Source organism: Triticum aestivum, chromosome 2D, assembly GCF_018294505.1.
Source record: "Triticum aestivum cultivar Chinese Spring chromosome 2D, IWGSC CS RefSeq v2.1, whole genome shotgun sequence".
Taxonomy (NCBI): Eukaryota; Viridiplantae; Streptophyta; class Magnoliopsida; order Poales; family Poaceae; genus Triticum; species Triticum aestivum.
Genome location: NC_057799.1, coordinates 416,842,968 through 416,861,476, shown reverse-complemented (window position 1 = coordinate 416,861,476; position 18,509 = coordinate 416,842,968).

The window sequence follows — 18,509 nt, the reverse complement described above, 5'->3', positions numbered from 1 at the left end:
CGCCCCGTGCCGCCGCCCTCGTCCTCCCGCTCCTCCGCCGGCGCTGGACCCCGAGCCGCCGTCGCCGACCCCGCCGCCGTGGCGCCGTCCACCGGCGCCTCGACTACGCCGACTCCGCCGACCACCGCGCTGTCACCGACCCCGCCGCCTCCGCCGCGCCATCTCCGGCGAGGTCTCCTCCCTCTCCGCTCCGGCCCCGTCGCCTCTCCTTCATTTCCGGCCGCCGCGCGCTCGAGCTCCGGCGAGATCCGCTCCGGCCGTCCTCGTCATCTGCGCCAAACCCTAGATCTGGGCGAGGTCAAAATCCTCCAAGTCCCGAAGTTTTTCATAGTATGTTACCCTGTTCATCGCATCATATCTCATTGCATACTGCTCCATTTCATGTGTGTGTTATGTCGAAATGTTCATCACGAGATGCTCTTCATTTTGTTACATTGTGCCATGATCGTTTGAGTCCATCTTGATGCCCAAATCTCTGGTGCAAGAGTGCTATATGATGTTTACTGCTGTTACTTATCAGAACTTGATGTTTTGTTATTTTTGTTGCATTGGATGTGTGCATCTTAAGGGCATGAGCTCTACAGGTGTTTTGATCCATGCCATGCCATCTTTACAGAGGTGTATGCCATGTATTTTTGTAATATATGTGCTGACTAGCACAAGCATGCAAACTAGGCTTCGTGGTGTTTCTGTTTTCAGGGACTTAGGTTTTTCACTGTCTGTTACTGCTGTTATTTTGTTGCCATGTATCCATGTGTCTACAGTGAGACCCATGGTTCTTTTGGATATGTTCAGTAAGGATGTTTTGTGGATATAGTTGTGCTCTATCCATACATATCCCTGTTTGCAATTATGGAGTGCCATAGCATGTCTTACTCTTGCTCTACGTTTGCTATTAAATGCTTCTGCCAGACTGTTAACATGATATTCAATTTTGCCAAGGTTGTTGTAGTTGATCCATACATGCTATGACTTTGCTCTTGCCATGGTTAGCTTCATAAACATGCCATCTTTCTGTAGGTATGCTTGTTTTGTCATGCGTTTCTTTGTGATGAGTGCATCAAGCTCACAAAGATGCCTTCATAATGCTGTGAATGCCATGTTCTGTTTTCTGCCAAGTCTGAAACCTGTTAACGAAACTTGCTACGTTTACATGGGTGCCATCATATCTTTTGTACCTTTTTGGCCCATGGTCAGTAAGGGCTTTTGTTCTATGGATTTAGTAGATTCATGCCATGCCTTGTTTTGCTATGTAAAGTTCCTGTAGCATGTGTTTGGCTTGCTCTGAACATTGTTACCTGATGTTGTTTCTGCCATGTCCAGTAATTTCACTAAGTCCGTGAACCTGATATCGTTTGCACTTTTGTCATGCTTGTTTGAACCTGTTATTTTGTGATCTAGCCGTAGCTTAGTGTTCATCTTTTGTCAAGCATCTCCTGTAGATTACTTCCATATGCTTTGTTCCTTTGTCTAGTTGTAGCATAGTTACTTGATGCATTCTAAGTGCTATCATGCTGTTAATCGCAGATTCGTGTCATTCTTGTTTTGCTTGCCATTTGCAAACCGTGCATCCGTTTCCGGTGATCTTTATATCGATTTCGACCGAAATCATCTCATCTTTCCAGTGGCATACTTGGTTTGCCAAGTTTCTGCCTTGTTCATCCTTTTTCTTTAGGAGCACGCATATACATCGCATATCACATCTCGCATATCATGCATGTATTGCATCATGTTGCTTGTGCATTTCCCGTGATTGATTGTGGTTCCATTGCTTGTGTTCTTGTTGTGGGTAGAGCCGGGAGACGAGTTCGTGAACGAGGAACCTGTTGAGTACGCTTACGAGAATCAAGCTTTCGACAACTCTAAGAACCTTGCAGGCAAGATGACCATACCCTTGAAATCACTTCTATCTTTGCTTTGCTAGTTGTTCGTTCTATTGCCATGCTGCGCTACCTACCACTTGCTATATCATGCGTCCCATATTGCCATGTCAAGCCTCTAACCTTCCTTTCCTAGCAAACCGTTGTTTGGCTAAGTTACCCCTTTTGCTCAGCCCTTCTTATAGCGTTGCTAGTTGCATGTGAAGTTGAAGTTGGTTCCATGTTGGAACATGGATATTTTGGCATATCACAATATCTCTTATTTAATTAATGCATCTATATATTTGGTAAAGGGTGGAAGGCTCGGCCTTATGCCTGGTGTTTTGTTCCACTCTTGCCGCCCTAGTTTCCGTCATACCGGTATTATGTTCCTTGAGTTTGCGTTCCTTACGCGGTTGGGTGATTTATGGGACCCCCTTGATAGTTCGCCTTGAATAAAACTCCTCCATCAAGGCCCAACTTTGGATTTACCATTTTCCACCTAAGCCTTTTTCCCTCGGGTTTTCGCGAGCCCGAGGGTCATCTTTATTTAAACTCCCGGGCCAGTGCTCCTCTGAGTATTGGTCCAACCTGTCAGTCGTTGGTGGCCACCAGGGGCAACTCTGGGCTCGCCTATCGGAAGCTTGGACAATGCGGTGTGCCCTGAGAACGAGATATGTGCAGCTCCTATCGGGATTTGTCGGCACATTCGGGCGGCTTTGCTGGTCTTGTTTTACCATTGTCGAAATGTCTTGTAAACCGGGATTCCGAGACTGATCGGGTCTTCCCGGGAGAAGTTTTATCCTTCGTTGACCGTGAGAGCTTATGATGGGCTAAGTTGGGACACCCCTGCAGGGTATTATCTTTCGAAAGCCGTGCCCGCGGTTATGTGGAAGATGGGAATTTGTTAATGTCCGGTTGTAGAGAACTTGACACTTGACTTAATTAAAATACATCAACCGTGTGTGTAACCGTGATGGTCTCTTTTCGGCGGAATCCGGAAAGTGAACACGGTTTGAGTTATGCATGAACGTAAGTAGTTTCAGGATCACTTCTTGATCATTTCTAGCTTCGCGACTATTGCGTTGCTTCTCTTCTCGCTCTCATTTGCGTATGTTAGCCACCATATATGCTTAGTGCTTGCAGCAGCTCCACCTCATTACACCATCCTTTCCTATAAGCTTAAATAGTCTTCATCTCGCGGGTGTGAGATTGCTGAGTCCTCGTGACTCACAGATTCTACCAAAACAGTTGCAGGTGTCGGCGATACCAGTGCAGATGACGCAACCGAGCTCAAGTGGGAGTTCGACGAGGAACGTGGTCGTTACTATGTTTCGTTTCCTGATGATCAGTAGTGGAGCCCAGTTGGGACGATCGGGGATCTAGCATTTGGGGTTATCTTATTTTCATTTGGCTTTGACCGTAGTCGGTCTATGTGTGAATTTTGGATGATGTATGAATTTGTTATGTATTGTGTGAAGTGGCAATTGTAAGCCAACTCTCGCTATCCCATTCTTGTTCATTACATGGGATTGTGTGAAGATGACCCTTCTTGCGACAATACCAACAATGCGGTTATGCCTCTAAGTCGTGCCTCGACACGTGGGAGATATAGCCGCATCATGGGCGTAACACACTTCACCATCTTTGGGCCTAAGGGAATGCATTTTGGAGTAGTTATTAGATGATGGGTTGCTAGAGTGACAGAAGCTTAAACCCTAGTTTATGCGCTATTCCGTAAGGGGCTGATTTGTATCCATATGTTTAATGTTATGGTTAGATGTTATCTTAATTCTTCTTTCATAGTTGCGGATGCTTGCAAGAGGGTTTAATCATAAGTGGGAGGCTTGTTCAAGTAAGAACAACACCCAAGCACCGGTCCACCCACATATCAAGTTATCAAATGTCAGGGGAAATCGACACCTATGGAATCAGTGGGATCCCTTCTACGGTTGGCGGGCGCGAGGTTGGGCAAAGAGCGGGTCTGACAGGAAGCACACGGATCGTTTACCCAGGTTCGGGCCGCGAAGATGCATAATACCCTAGTCCTCCTTTGGTGGATGTATTTGAGTGTTCTTGTGTTCTTGAGCTAGCTACGGGGTGTAACTTGCCCAAAAGATCCGAATCCTTCTCCTGGTCGCCTCGGGCCTCCTTTTATAGGCAAAAAGGGGTTGCCAAAGTGGCACACAGGAGGTGGAAAGGTGTATAGTGGATGAGCCTATCCTCTGGCACCGTCGGAGAAACACATTTAATGCACTGCCGACATGCCCCTCTCGCTTTATCGGGGACGGCAAGGAAGCACGTCCCAGCTGTCGCCGCCTCGCATGGCTTCGACACGCGTCCGAGCTGACGAGGCGTCGCGGTGCCATGTTGGTTGGCTGCTTGGCTGGCGCGGTGGTGGAGCCTTCACGAAGACCTGCATGCCACCACGCAGGTGCTTGTTTAGTCGGTCGTGGAGGCCGCTCGTCGCCACGCAGGTGCCTGCTCAGCTGGTTGAGCTGGCAACTCCATGGAGACGGCGGTGGAGCCTTGGCAGACGCGGGCCTGGCCGCGGCCCCGTAAGTGTCTTTGGCAAGGGACTTGCCGGGGCCCCGGCAAGGGTCTTGCCATGGCATCATCGTCTTCCCCGGCAAGCGTCTTGCCGGAGGTCTCGTGGATTTCCTCGTCTTGTGATCCTCATCTTATCTCGTGTGTTTATGACCTTGACGAAGATCTGCATGCCACCACGGAGGCGCCTCCCGAGCCTTGGTTCCAATGTAGTTGGTTGGTGGTGTTGGAATCCGCGGGCTCAAGGGTGGCCTGCTCTGCTGGCATCGGGAAAGTTGCCCCGGCAAGGCTCTTGCCGAAGCCGCGGAGGCTGCCCCGGCAAGGGTCTTGCCGGGGGAGTCCACCTCGCCCTCTTTCTCTTTTGTGTTCTCTGGTCTTGGCGTTGCCTCTGGTCGCCTTGTGCTCCGGCCCCTCTCTTCTGCCCTGCTTAGTGTGGCCGTGGGCGCGGCTCCGACTACCCGTGCACAGGTAAAGGGGTAAAAAAGGACTGCCCCTACTTTTGTACACCCACAGGAGCCCCCGGGCCTGGGCCACACATAAGCGCGACATGTTGTTAGGCCAGGCCCAGAACGGTGCGCGGGCAGGCGGGGTGGATTTTTACCGTAGCAATTTTTTTGTCCGCTGCGCTTCCCCACGACCCGCGTTGAACGCGCGACATGGTGGATCATGCGTGACATGGGGGCCATGTGTGGGGCGGTTCCCGCATGCATGCGTCACATCGTGGTAAAGAGGCGGCTTGCTCCTTCCCCATAAAAAGAGGGAGGCGCAGAGGCGCGGCTCATTTACTGAGTGGCCTCGGGTCGTGGTCTTCAAGGCGTCCGCGCCCCATGATCACGGGGTGGGGAACAGTCACCTCACCCATCCCCTCGATCCTGCTCGCTTGCCACGTGTCCCCCATGCAGGTGGCGGGTGGTGGAGGCGGGAAACCAGGTCTTCGCTGATTGGAGCGGCGGGTCGGTCCTGATTCCCTGCGCCCCCGATGGTTGGATTGGTTGAGTGGGGCGGCCGAGCCCCGACCCCGCCCCTTTATAAGAAGGGGGAGGGCGTGTAATCCCACATTCTTCCAGCATCCATCTCCTTCCACTTCCGCTCCTTTCTTCCATCTACCATGGAGAGAGGGGGCGCAGGCCCTTCAACGGTGGCGGCGAGGGTCGCTGCTCGACAGCGCGTCCCTCCTTCCCAAGAGCTCGTGGCCGGCGCCGCCACGAGAGGAAGGGGGAGGGGGCGAGGCCGAGGTCGCCATGGCGCTCGGGGGAGAGGAGGACGGGGCGGCGCACCGGCCTCGCCTCCGCCAGCGATACCTCCCCCGATGGAGGGCCGCGTCGGAGACCAGCCCCGCGAGTTCTTCATCAGGCTGCGCCGGCCACCGCGTCGTCGTCTTCGTCTCCCTACCCCATTTGCTCGGGAGATGGAGCTCGATCCACCCCAGACCCTCAGGTTGCACATGAGGGGCTGCGGGAACGGTGACACGCGGGTCGTCGTCGACTTCCCCGCTCCTCACGTCATGTACCTCCGTCGCGGGTCGAAGACGTTTGCTTGTGTCCACAGCCTGACGGCGGGGCTCGTTCTCTATTTCAAGTTAATGGAGAACGGCCTGCTCTCCGCCAAGGTCTTTGGAGATCTTGGAACTCGCCTAAAGTTCTGCGTGGAGAGCTCCACTGACGATGAAGATTCCTCCTCAAGCGGGAGTGACGAGGAGGATAGTGACAGCGACGACTAGGGCGTCGAGCGGCGGGATGCCGACCTCGACTTCGACTGACCACGTCGCCCTTCCTCGGACACGCGCCCTGCCGAGGGCCTTCCTCGTCAAGCTCTCCCTCGGCACATTCCCCGTCGCCTCCTTGGGCGGCTGGCGTAGGAGGGTTGGAGAAGGCGAAGAAGGCGGGTGGCGGCCGTCAAGTCGGAGTACGCGGGCACCGACGCCTTTGTCGCGTATCGCCGGCCCGCTGCCTCATCTTCCAGCTCCCCTCCCGGCACCGGGACGTCCTCTTGGTGCCTTCTGCTCTTCGTACCTCGCCTAGGCGCTCTTTTTGCCCTCCTGCTATCTTGTTCCACCTTCTGAGGAGAGGGCAAGAAAGGGATTACGGGCACCTTATTTCTTTTTAGTTTGTAAGCCTGCGGGCACTTGTTAATTTCAAAACTTGTAATCCCCTTTGCTCATGTTTTTTATTCCGTATGAACTGTACCTGCATGGGATGTTTTTAATGAAAAAGGGTGCTTGCCGGGTTCTTTGTGCGTGAGCGAGGCCCATGCCAAGGAATGAATCCTTGTTATTTTTAAGATAAACATTGTTGCCCGGCAACAGGCCTTGCCGTCCCCCTTACTTAAGTCGGCCATTCTCACGCTCTTGGCGAAGGCAGGGGCGAAGTAGAGTTAGGCCCCTCGTTTATTTCCTTGCCACCGCGACTACAACCCGGTTTCGACCCAAGGGGGAGCACGGTGGTCTAGGAGCAGAACGGGGTTTCATATGTCCCGACTTCATACGGAACTGCACAATAGAGGATAAAGACTTATCTGAATCTGCAGCCCCCGGCAGCCTTGGCTTGCCGTGGTTGGATTTTTGTGTCTGTAGCCCCCGGTAACCTTGGCTTGCCGAGGCAGGAGCATCGGCTCATTCTCTTTCTTCCAAACAGCTCAGCAGAAACGTCCATGTTGGACCCTGCGAACCAAAGAGGACGGAAAGGAACAAAGGAACGCAAACTCGACATCTATGCTAGGGGTTAGTTGCCGCTAAGCACTATCAACCCTAACCGAGGGAGAGACTTAACCTAGCATGCATGCTATAACTTAGGGCACCCGCGCTTCATTTATTTATGCTCAGGGTCTGCGCCTGGCTTTGTACAGAGGGTTACAAGCCTTGTTGACAAGGCTTGTACAAAAGGTGGTTTGCCGGGGGGCCCGGCAACCGCGCCTTATGGGTAAAACTTGCGAAGATGTTCGATGTTCCAGGAGTTGCTCACTGGAATAGCATCTTCAGTCTCCAGGCGGACTGCGCCGGGCCTGGTGACTCGTATTACCCGATACGGGCCTTCCCACTTCGGCGTCAACTTGTTGGAATTCTTGGCCGATTGAACGCGCCGAAGAACAAGGTCGCCTTCCTCAAAGCTTCGGGCATGATCCTTGCGGCTATGGTAGCGGCGCAAGGCTTGCTGGTAGCGGGCTGCTCTCACAGCCGCCCGAAGACGATCTTCCTCAAGGAGCGTTGCGTCATCTTGCCGCAATTTCTCTTGCTCAAGCTCGTCATAAGCGAGCACTCGACGTGACCCGTATGTGAGTTCCATGGGGAGAACTGCTTCTGCCCCGTATACAAGGGCAAAGGGTGTCTGGCCGGTGGCTCGATTTGGCGTTGTTCTAATCGACCAAAGAACCGCCGGCAACTCATCAATCCAGCGCCTTCCACTGTGGTGCAGACTATCAATAGTCTTGCTCCTCAGGCCTCGCAGTACTTCAGCATTTGCCCTCTCCGCCTAGCCGTTGCTCCGTGGGTGGGCCCCGGAAGCGAAACAGACCTTGCTGCCGAGGTCTTGGATGTATTGCATGAAGGTGTGGCTTGTGAACTGCGTGCCGTTGTCGGTGATGACTCTGTTTGGCACACCAAAGCGGGAGACTAGCTCCTTGAAGAACTTGACGGCTGACTGTGCTGTAACCTTCCTCACTGCTTCCACCTCCGGCCACTTTGTGAACTTGTCGCTTGCAACGTACAAGTACTCAAAGTCCCCGACAGCGCGGGGGAAAGGGCCTAGTATGGCGAGCCCTCAGACCGGAAATGTCCAGGAGAGAGGGATTGTTTGAAGGGCTTGGGATGGTTGATGAAGCTTTTTTGAATGGAACTGACACGCTTCACACTTGGTTACTAGTGTCGTTGCATCTTGGAGGGCAGTGGGCTAGAAGAAACCTTGCCGGAATGGCTTGCCGGCAAGGGCCCTCGACCCTATGTGGGAGCTACATACGCCTCTGTGTATCTCTGCCAACAGCTCCAGTCCTTCCTCCCGGGGAATGCACTTCAACTTCACACCGTTCGGTCTTTTTCTGTACAGGACGTCATCGACGAACTGATACATAGCAGACCGACGGGCTACTTTCTCTGCTTCTTCCTGCTCCTCAGGAAGCTCCCCTGTTTGGAGGAATTGGACGGTATGTTGTGCCCATGCCGAAGCCTGGGGCCCGACGGCAAGGAGTAAAGGCATTTCTTTTGCCATGGGAGCGGCTATCTCTACGGCCAGGGCTTGACGCCCTGCCGGAGTCAGTTGCCCCTTGGCAGGCTCAGTACCCACGGCAACATCCTTGCCAGCGGCCCCAGGGGGCTCGGCGGGAAAGTACTTGCCGGGGCCTGATTTCCTTCTCTTGTTCTGCTCTGTTGATGGTTCAACGGATGGTTGAGTTAATCGAAGCACAAAAGTACCTGGTTCCATAGGTAGCTTGAACGCAGCGCGCTTCCACGGGTAATCGGCGATGTCGTTCTCCACTCGGGGAACGTGCTCCACTTGTATACTGTCAAAGCGCTCTTCCAGCTTCCTCACCTCATCTACGTAGGCCTCCATCAACGGGCTCTGATAATCTTTATTGACTTGCCTGACGACAAGCTGTGAATCACCCCTGACGATGAGCTTCTTAATCCCGAGGTCTGCCGCGATACTGAGACCGGCAAGCAACCCCTCGTATTCAGCGGTGTTGTTTCTGGACATCTCCCTGGGAAAGTGCATCTGGATTACATACTTGAGGTGCTCTCCGGTGGGTGCGACTAGCAGCACACCAGCACCGGCGCCTTGCTGCGAGAAAGCCCCGTCAAAGTACATGATCCAGTTGCGACTTGCTTCCTTGCCGGGGAGAGTGGTCTTCTGGATCTCTTCGTCCGGCATTGAGGTCCATTCCGCAATGAACTCCGCCAGGACTCTGCTCTGGATTGTCGAAAAACTTTCAAACTTCAAACCAAAGCTCGATAGCTCCAAGGCCCACTCCACGATCCTTCGGGTTGTGTCTGGGTTATGCAGTATCCGTTGCAACGGGAGGCGGGTAACGACGGTGATTTCGTGTGCTTGGAAGTAATGACGCAGCTTCCTCGAGGCCATAAGGAGGCCGAAGAGCAATTTCTGCACACCTGAGTACCTTGACCTAGCCCCCTGCAAGAGGGAGCTGACAAAGTAAACCGGGTGCTGCATCATCTTCTTCTTCTGCACCACTTCATTTGGTTGCACGGGCCCTGCCCTGATGGCGTCAGACTCTGCCGGGGGCCTTGCCTTGCTGGCGCCAGGCCCTGCCGGGGGGAGTTCTGGCTCGCCATCCGCCTGTCCGGCCGTTGCCGCTGCCTCTTCATCGACCTCCCTCTGTGCCACTAGCGCGGCGCTGACCACTTGATTCGTTGCTGCCAGATACAGCAGCAACGGCTCTTGTGGTCTAGGCGCAACTAGTATTGGTGTAGAGGAGAGGTATTTTTTCAAATCCTGTAGTGCTGCTTCGGCCTCTAGGGTCCACTCCATTGGTCCCGCCTTTTTCAAGATTTTGAAAAGGGAAGGGCGCGCTCGGCAGACTTGGAGATGAATCTGCTCATGGCGGCAACGCAACCAGTGAGCCGACGCACATCCTTGATCCGCTTGGGCGACTCAATTTGCTCGATAGCCTTGATCTTGTCTGGGTTTGCCTCGATCCCACGCTGTGACACAAAGAACCCGAGAAGTTTGTCGGACGGAACGCCGAAGACACACTTCTCAGGGTTCAACTTGAGGTTGATCTTGCGCAGGTTGGTAAACGTCTCTTCTAAGTCTTGTACAAGAGTTGCCTTGTCCTTGGTTTTGACCACTATGTCATCCATATAAGCTTCCATATTTCTATGTAGCTGGGGCTCCAAACCAATTTGGACCTCCCTTGCGAACGTTGAGCCAACATTCTTCAACCCGAAAGGCATCCGTAAAAAGCAATACGTACCACATGGGGTGATGAATGATGTCTTCTCTTCATCTTCTCTTGTCATGAAGATACGGTGGTAGCCCGAGTAGGAGTCAACAATCTGGTCAATGTGCGGCAACGGGAAGGGGTCCTTAGGACAAGCCTTATTGATATCTGTGTAGTCAATACACAGCCTCCACTTCCCGTTTGCCTTGCGCACCACCACCGGATTGGCCAACCACGTCGGATGGAGCACTCCTCTCACCAAGCCTGCCGCCTCCAACTTCCTGATCTCCTCTGTGATGAACTCCTACCGTTCCAGAGCTTGCTTCCTGACCTTCTGCTTGACGGGTCACGCATGGGGACAGACAACAAGGTGGTGCTCAATCACTTCCCTGGGAACGCCGGGGATGTCGGATGCTTGCCATGCAAACACATCGACATTCGCCCGTAGGAAAGTGACGAGTGTGCTTTCCTATTTGCTGTCGAGGGTGGAGCTTATGGTGAAAGCCCCTCCCGTGCCATCCTCCTTGACAGACACCTTCTTGGTCTCTGGCGGTGTAGCTCTGGATTTCTTGCTCTTGCCGGTGGAGCTCTCTGGCACGTCCTCGACGGTAGCACAACACTCCGAAGAGGTGCGCTTGCCGGAGTGGGTGCGAGAGATCTTGCCGGTCTTCTTCTTCAATCCCGGGGCTTCAGCGACAGGACCAAGTGCCCTAGCGGCAGCTGCTGCAACTACTTCCTGGTAGAGTAGGTCGGCGCAGATCAGCGCATCCTTCTTGTCACAGGGGACGGCAATGATGGTCATCGGCCCAGGCATCTTCAGCGGGTTGTAGGCGTAGTGCGACGCCGCCATGAACTTGGCTAGTGCCGGGCGGCCGAGGATCCCGTTGTAGGGCAAGGGGATCTCGGCTACATTGAAAACAATCCTCTTTGTCCTGTAGTTCAACTCGCCTCCAAACGTCACAGGCAACGCGACCTTCCCCTTCGGCTGGCTCCTTCCCGGGTTGACCCCTTGAAATGTGCCCGTCTCCTCGAGGTCTCCATCGGGAATTTGCAGTTGTTTGATCACAATGGGTGAGATCAAGTTCAGACCGGCCCCGCTGTCAACCAGCATCTTGTTCACCTTGAGGTTGTGTATCGTTGGCGAGACCAACAACGGCAAACACCTGACCGCAGTTGTGCGATCAGGGTGGTCCTCAGCGTCAAAGATGATGGGCATGCTGGACCACTTCAGTGGCTTCTGAGTGTCGAACGATGGCTCCGCTGCTGTGATCTCACGCGCCCACTACTTGAGCTGGCGGTGGGAAGTATGCAGCGAGGCGCCACCATCGACGCACATGGCCTCCGTAGCCTTCTGTAACTCATGCTCGCCGGACTCGTCGTCCTCGTCATGATCGTCATCTTCCTGCTTCTTGTCGCGGCCCCGAGCGGGCCTCTCTTGTTGGTTATCCACTACAAAAAAGAGACATATCCGTGACATTTTGGGTCGAACGAAAAAAATATGTCATACTTATGACACTTCTATGATGATAATTGTGACAAAACCCGATATCATCACATATGTGGTGGGCTCCTACTTCTATGACAAAAAATCATGACAGAAAATGGGCTTTTCGTCCTGGGCGGGCCGGAGACGCAGCTGCATGACATTCTTTGGGCCATCCATGAATGTTGTGGTTTTGTCACGGCAGATGTCCTAGAGAAAGGACTTAGTCGTGGAGCCATCGCTACGGGTTAGCTTGAAGGGGTTAAAGCGGACAAGGGACGCAAGAGAGTTTTATACTAGTTCGGCCCCTTACGATGAAGGTAAAAGCCTACGTCTAGTTGTGATGGAATTGATGGGGTTTCGATGACCAGGGAGCGAATACGCTTTGCCTGAGTCTCGAGTTGTTGTCTGTTGTCCTTGAACCGCCGCCGGGTCGTCCCCTTATATACATGGGTTGACGCCCGTCGGTTTACGGAATCCCGAGGCCGGCTCATAATCGTGTCCGGCTCGGTCTCTGCTACTTCTACCTTACAATACAAGTTTACATATCAATGCCGGTTTATGTATACGGGTCTTAAACCGGCTTTGGGCCCTGGGCCTCCATAAAGCGTCACCGTCTGTCTTCATGGGCTTCAGGTACAGATGAACTACTTATGGGGTTAACCCGGCCTCTCCTGGCCGGTTTACACCCAGTGGTAATATCCCCAACATTAGGCCCCAGATTGATTTTAACTGGTTCATGTCAATCCTTAATACTTAAGAAAATTTCTTCTGCAACATCTTCACACAATCTTGTAAACCGCTGTGACATCATCTTCTAGGATCATGGTATACCGCTGTGACGTCACCTGTCATTAACGAGCCTCCGACAATCGAGGCGACAGCTCTGCCTCATATCCAAAACTTAGGCTCCTCGATTTTCGCGCCTGACGCTTATCTTTCTGCCCTTATAAATAGGACCGGGGGTTATTTTCACTTTTCCCCTTCATACCTCTTCGCCTCGTCGTCTTCCTCGCGTCGCCCCAGTGTTTCGAGCTCAGCCGCCGCCGTCAAGCCTTCGCCTTTGACCTCAACTCCGTCCACTGCATCACCCTGATTATACCAGAGAATCGCGACGCCACTCCGCTATTCCATCAGCATCAGTAAGCCTTCTTTCTTTCCACCCCAGATCTGCTACTAGGGTTTCAGTGTTCAATGGTGTTCTTCGGTGTTCGTCGGTGTTCATTGCTGCGCAATAAATCCTGACTCAAACCTTGAATTTTATCCATATAGCAATATCCATAGTTCTTCTTTCCATTAGTGCATCTCATCTAAGTAGAAAATCTCATCTGTATCCTTCAACTGTTCAAGTACCAGAATATTTAACCCTGAATATTTTTCCACTTTCTGACGCGCGGTAGATCCAGATTTGTAATACCAACTTGCGAAACCTGTTGTTCCATCACTTAGTTATTTCAGATCTGTTCCTTCACTATTAACGTAGGCGGTTTAACTTCATATACAAAATGATGAACCATGTAGATACCATTAGTCCCCTGTTGAACCGCCAACGCATTACACTGTTTCCATTGTCAGACTCCGGTTTACGAATAACCAAATCCGGTTTATCAATATGCTTGTATCCTTATACCGTTGTATAGTTGTCCACTGTAAATTTTAAACCGGCAATAATCATGTTTCAGATTTCCATTGCCATGGCCAAGCAAGTCTATGAATGCAATTGGGCTCCTTCTCGAGTAACCGAAGAACAATTGAACAATCTTGTTAAAACGGGCGCCTTAGCCAAGAAAGATGTCATCCACTGGAGGTCCCTGGCCCGGAAAATCCTCCTACACCCAAGGATGGAGAGGTAGTCGTGTTTGCTGATCATCTCGGACGAGGTTTTAGCCCTCCCGGTTCAAAAAAATTCCGAGATGTATTAGCCAATTTTCAGCTGCGCCCTCAAGACATCGGTCCCAATTCTGTGACCAACATCTGCCACTTCCAAGTCTTATGTGAGGTTTATCTGCAAGAGGAACCTACAGTCGAACTGTTTAGGGATTTCTTTCACTTAAACCATCGCACAGAGTTCTCGGATGGACCCAATACGGAACTGGGTGGAATGGCGGTTCAAAAAAGGAAAGAAGTCACCTTCCCTCATCCCAAACTCCACAGTCACCCCAAAGAGTGGAACCAGACTTGGTTTTATTGCATGGATACATCTCCACCTGATGAAAAGCTCCTGCCGGGTTACCGCCCTGAACGTCTTAGCAACACACATCCTTTCCCTCAGAGGTTGACGGCAAGAGAAAGGGCCAACTATGCTCCCCAATTATCAAAGCTTAGAACCTTCATGGCGAACGGTTTGACAGGAGTTGATCTTGCTCGTTGCTGGATAAGATGGAGTATTCTTCCCTTAAGCCGGTGCTCCGGTTTAATGTGTGAGTATACGGGGAGCTTGAAGGATGCTCAGCAGCACATTGATATTCAGCTTACAGATGCATAAGTCACGGAGGCTGTAAAAAAGATATTGAACGAACCGGAGGCTGTCTGTGCTCAAACAGGACTACTCCCTTTCTGCACCTTAAACAAACCACGAGCTGTAAGAATCATATAATCTTTTTATCTGAAGTTGCTTCTGTCCAAATATTCTCTGAAAGTGTGATTATTTTCTGACAGGGTGATGATCCATTCTGGAACAAGAAACCATCACAGGACAAACCAGCGAAGCCACAAGACAAACCGGTCAAACCAGTTCGTCCAAAGACCAAAGTTGTTAAAAAACCTGCCAAGAAGAGGACCACTGCATCCTCTGTTTACCAGCTGATGACGATGTGGGTAATCCGGAACCAGAGGTAGAACTTGACTCTCTTGGTTCATTTTTCATACATCTCATTGACAATGATTATTATCAGGACGACGCTAAAGGCAGTCATGCTGAGGACGTAGAGGTAACCATTCTTTCCTCCGATTCAGATCCTCTGCCAACACCAAAAATCCGTCAAGCAAACCGGAAAGTAAAATTTTCTCACCCTATTTGGACCCAAACTTTCTTTTGAAGACGCAGCAGCACGAGGCTCGCCGTACAACCCGGCACAGCGGCCAGGTAGTTACCTCCGCCGGTTTACTGAACAGTCCGGTTCGGAAACGCCAATCAGAGGTCTCTTATCCCATTGATACTTCATACCCCATAGCCGGTTGTTTCCGCCAGCCTCTTAACCCGTCTGATTCAAATTATCAGGCTACTTCTCACTCATCTTCTGGCCAGTCATCGGCCACACAGCTTCCACCCCTCAAAACAGTTCCTGGGTGAGCTATGCACTTGTTGTTATCCTTGATGTTGCTATTGTGATATACTGTACTGATCCTCATGTTTATTTTTCTCAGCGCCAAGCCCAGACCCAGCAAGAAAGCTCGGTTGAATAAACCGGCTGATGAAGACGTGGCTGTTGAACCGGAGAAAACTCTAGATCCTGAAGAAACCAACGCTCATGCCATGCTGAATGACCCACCGCCTCAAGATCATGACTTCTTTGCTGAGCAGGCAGAAGTTGACACCACAAGCCATGCTGGCCAGCTAACCAGCCCTGTCCGAACTGGCACTAAACCGGCCAGTCCAGTGAAAATACTGACAAACCGCCCACCCCAGTAACGGCTGCTGATGACAAAGATGATGACATTATGATTACTGGCACTGGCCATACCGCTCCGGGCAATCTTGTCGCTTTGTCAAAGCATACTGCCAAAGATGAGCTCTCTGCAATTGGCAAAGGCAAATGGAACGCCGATTTGTCAAATTATGCCCATCTGAATGTTCATGACCTTCACTCGGGCTTCCTGAACCGTCTGTACACCTGCCATGACTAAGAAGCCGGTTTGGTAAATATGATGAAGGAGCGATATGAGGTAACTTCATAAATGTTTTCTCTCTTATATTTAATTGCAGCTTATCAACTCCAATAGCCCCCAAGTGACGGTTTAAGATACCAATTTAAACCGGGACTTAGTAACAATTTCATGTTTGCAACAATGCATCTTAACTTCACTGATGTAGCCCCCAAGGGCCGGTTTAACTTTATAAAGATGAACCGGGACTTTGTAGAAAAATTCCCATGTCAGCATTTTATGAACAAATACTCATTAGCCCCCAAGTGCCAAGCTTAATACTTGTATTGTGCTTGGGACTTGTAGAAATTTCTGATAAGGAGCAAATATGCATTAGCCCCCAAGTATCAAGGGCATAGCTTGTTATGTGCTTGGTACTTCAAATATGTACTGTCAACTCATTATGTATCTGTCTCTTTATAGGCTGAACTAAGCAAGAAAGAAAGCCAAACCGCTAATCTGCAAGAGAACATCAAGTCCCAACAGGCCGAAACTTCCAAAGCAAAAAATGAGCTGACGAGCGCCTTAGACGCTATGGAAAAGCTTAAGGAGAGCTTTGCCAAGGAGCGGGCAGATTGGAACACAGAGAAATCCGCTTTGCAGAAAAGAGCTGAAGATGCAGAAGCAGCTTTCAAACCGGTGGTAGACGAGCTGACTGGTGTAAAGCGGCAGATACATGCCATGACTGCTGCTATGTTTGGTAAGCATCCTTGCTTTATACTTTCAACATATCTTCCCATGCGTTGCCGGATTACTGATGTTTGCAATGATGTAGGAACTCGCATTAGTCATCTAGGCTCTGATGTTCAGAAGAAGCTGAAGGCTGCCTACATGCTGATAGAGCAACTGTATACCGGCGCACAACAAATTATCTGCACCACTTCTCACAACAAGCCGCCCCGACGTTAATCAAGGATACCTTAGACAGGCTATCTATGCTGCCTGCCCAGGTAGAAGAGCTGAAGAGGTCTGCTGCAAGGGTTGGTGCTCTGACCGCACTAACCCGGGCAAAAGCATGGGTGCCTGACCTTGATCCGACGGACGTGGCTAAAGGCTACCCAAGCTTAAAAGAAGACAGATCAGAAATTGGCACTGAAGATCTCCGCGCCATAAACCGGGAAGTACGTCCACTGGCTTGTCAACTTGCTGAAGAGGCTGGTCTTTCATTTTACCAGACGAGTTATGATACCAATAACAAGCGGGTTGCTGCACCAACTCCTGAGGCTCAAAACCTGATCCCTCCAATCCGTAAGCACACTTATGCCCCTGACATTGAACCGTCCACCCTTATAAGCGACGAAGCTGTGTTCCAAGCATTAACTGGGATCGACTGGACAACTGTTGACTTCCAGCCGCTGGGTAGGGACAAAGAAGATGAACCAGTGCAAGATGATCCGCAGCCGTCAGGTCAAGCTGATAAGCAATCATAATCCGGGGGCCGGTTTAGTTTTTCTCGTGCTGTAATGCTTATTGAGAAACAATTATCCCTTTGGGCACTGAAATGCCTTGTAATAGGCTAGTTAAAAAACTTGGTCTGTTATGCCTTCGTGCATATTTATCTGCAATTGATGTGTGCTGATCCGCCATGCTTAAGATATGATGTTCATAATCCATAGCTATTTGTTCAAGTTGCTCCTGCAGATAAAAAGCTTAAAGCGCCCTGGCGGTTTACCACCGGGTGGGTCATGATACCCCAATATATATATGACCAAGGTTTATAACCAAGGTTGTAAAAGATAACCAAATATGGAAATATATGATACCTGTGACCTTTAGGGATAGTGTTGGCTGACCAACTTTATAATGAGGGTAATAACCCTAATCCGGAGTAGAAGTAACTCCTGTTATATGATGCCGGTTTATCAGAAAACCGTTCCGGGCTGTGATAAACACCGGTTTACTCCATACTGGTGACTTTGAGTCAAAACCAGACTGGCCTGATAGTCTCCGGATTATAATTTGATCGTGTACTGACAACTTGTAGTTGACAGCCTAACCGGGTTGATAAACACCGGTTTAAAAAACATCACAAATCTTAGGAAAACAAAGAAAGCTTAGAAAAAGGCAAATAAAAAACCGTTGTAGTCGAGGCTTTTTACGGGCTGCCAGGCCCTAAATTCGACAGCAAAGAATCCCCAAGCAACATTGTTAGCTATGCTCAGTGGGTGCCTATGTTTGAGTTGTTGTTTTACAACACTCTCTTTGGCCCCGGACTGATGTGGCTTTGAGCCGATCAAGAGGTGTGACTATGGTTCGGATACGACCAAGCCCCCAAGTGATGTTGTGGCCACTACAAAAAAATACACTTCCGTGATGATACGTGTTTGTCATAGTAGGTCGCGTTTTTTGTCATGCATGTACATCCATGACGATTTTATGACAGAATCAAGATAGTCATACCTGTGATGTCGTAGAAGTGTTCCATGACATTACCAAAATTATCATCACGAAAGTGTGCACTCCCATGACGATAAATCGCGCGTCACAGAAGTGCTTTCGTCAAGGGTGACCGACACGTGGCATCCACCGTAACGGAACACCGTTAAGCTATTGGGTCGGGTTTTGGATCCGATAACCCGTTAACAGCCCCGACCAATGGGGATTTTCCATGTGTAAAATCATCATTGGCTGGAGGAAACACGTGTCGGCTCATCGTTGGGACAGATGTCATCCACTCATTGGACAGAAGGCGCCTATGATATGTCGACACGTGGCACGGCCCAACAGAGGCCCATTCCTGTGAAAAGGCCGGCCCGTTTGACTTGGTCAAAAGGTGGCGGGCCGGCCCATGGAAAGCCTGTTAACGGCCTGTTTGCATATAGCCCATTTACAGCCCGCTAACCCAAGGCCCGTTACGCCCTATCCGA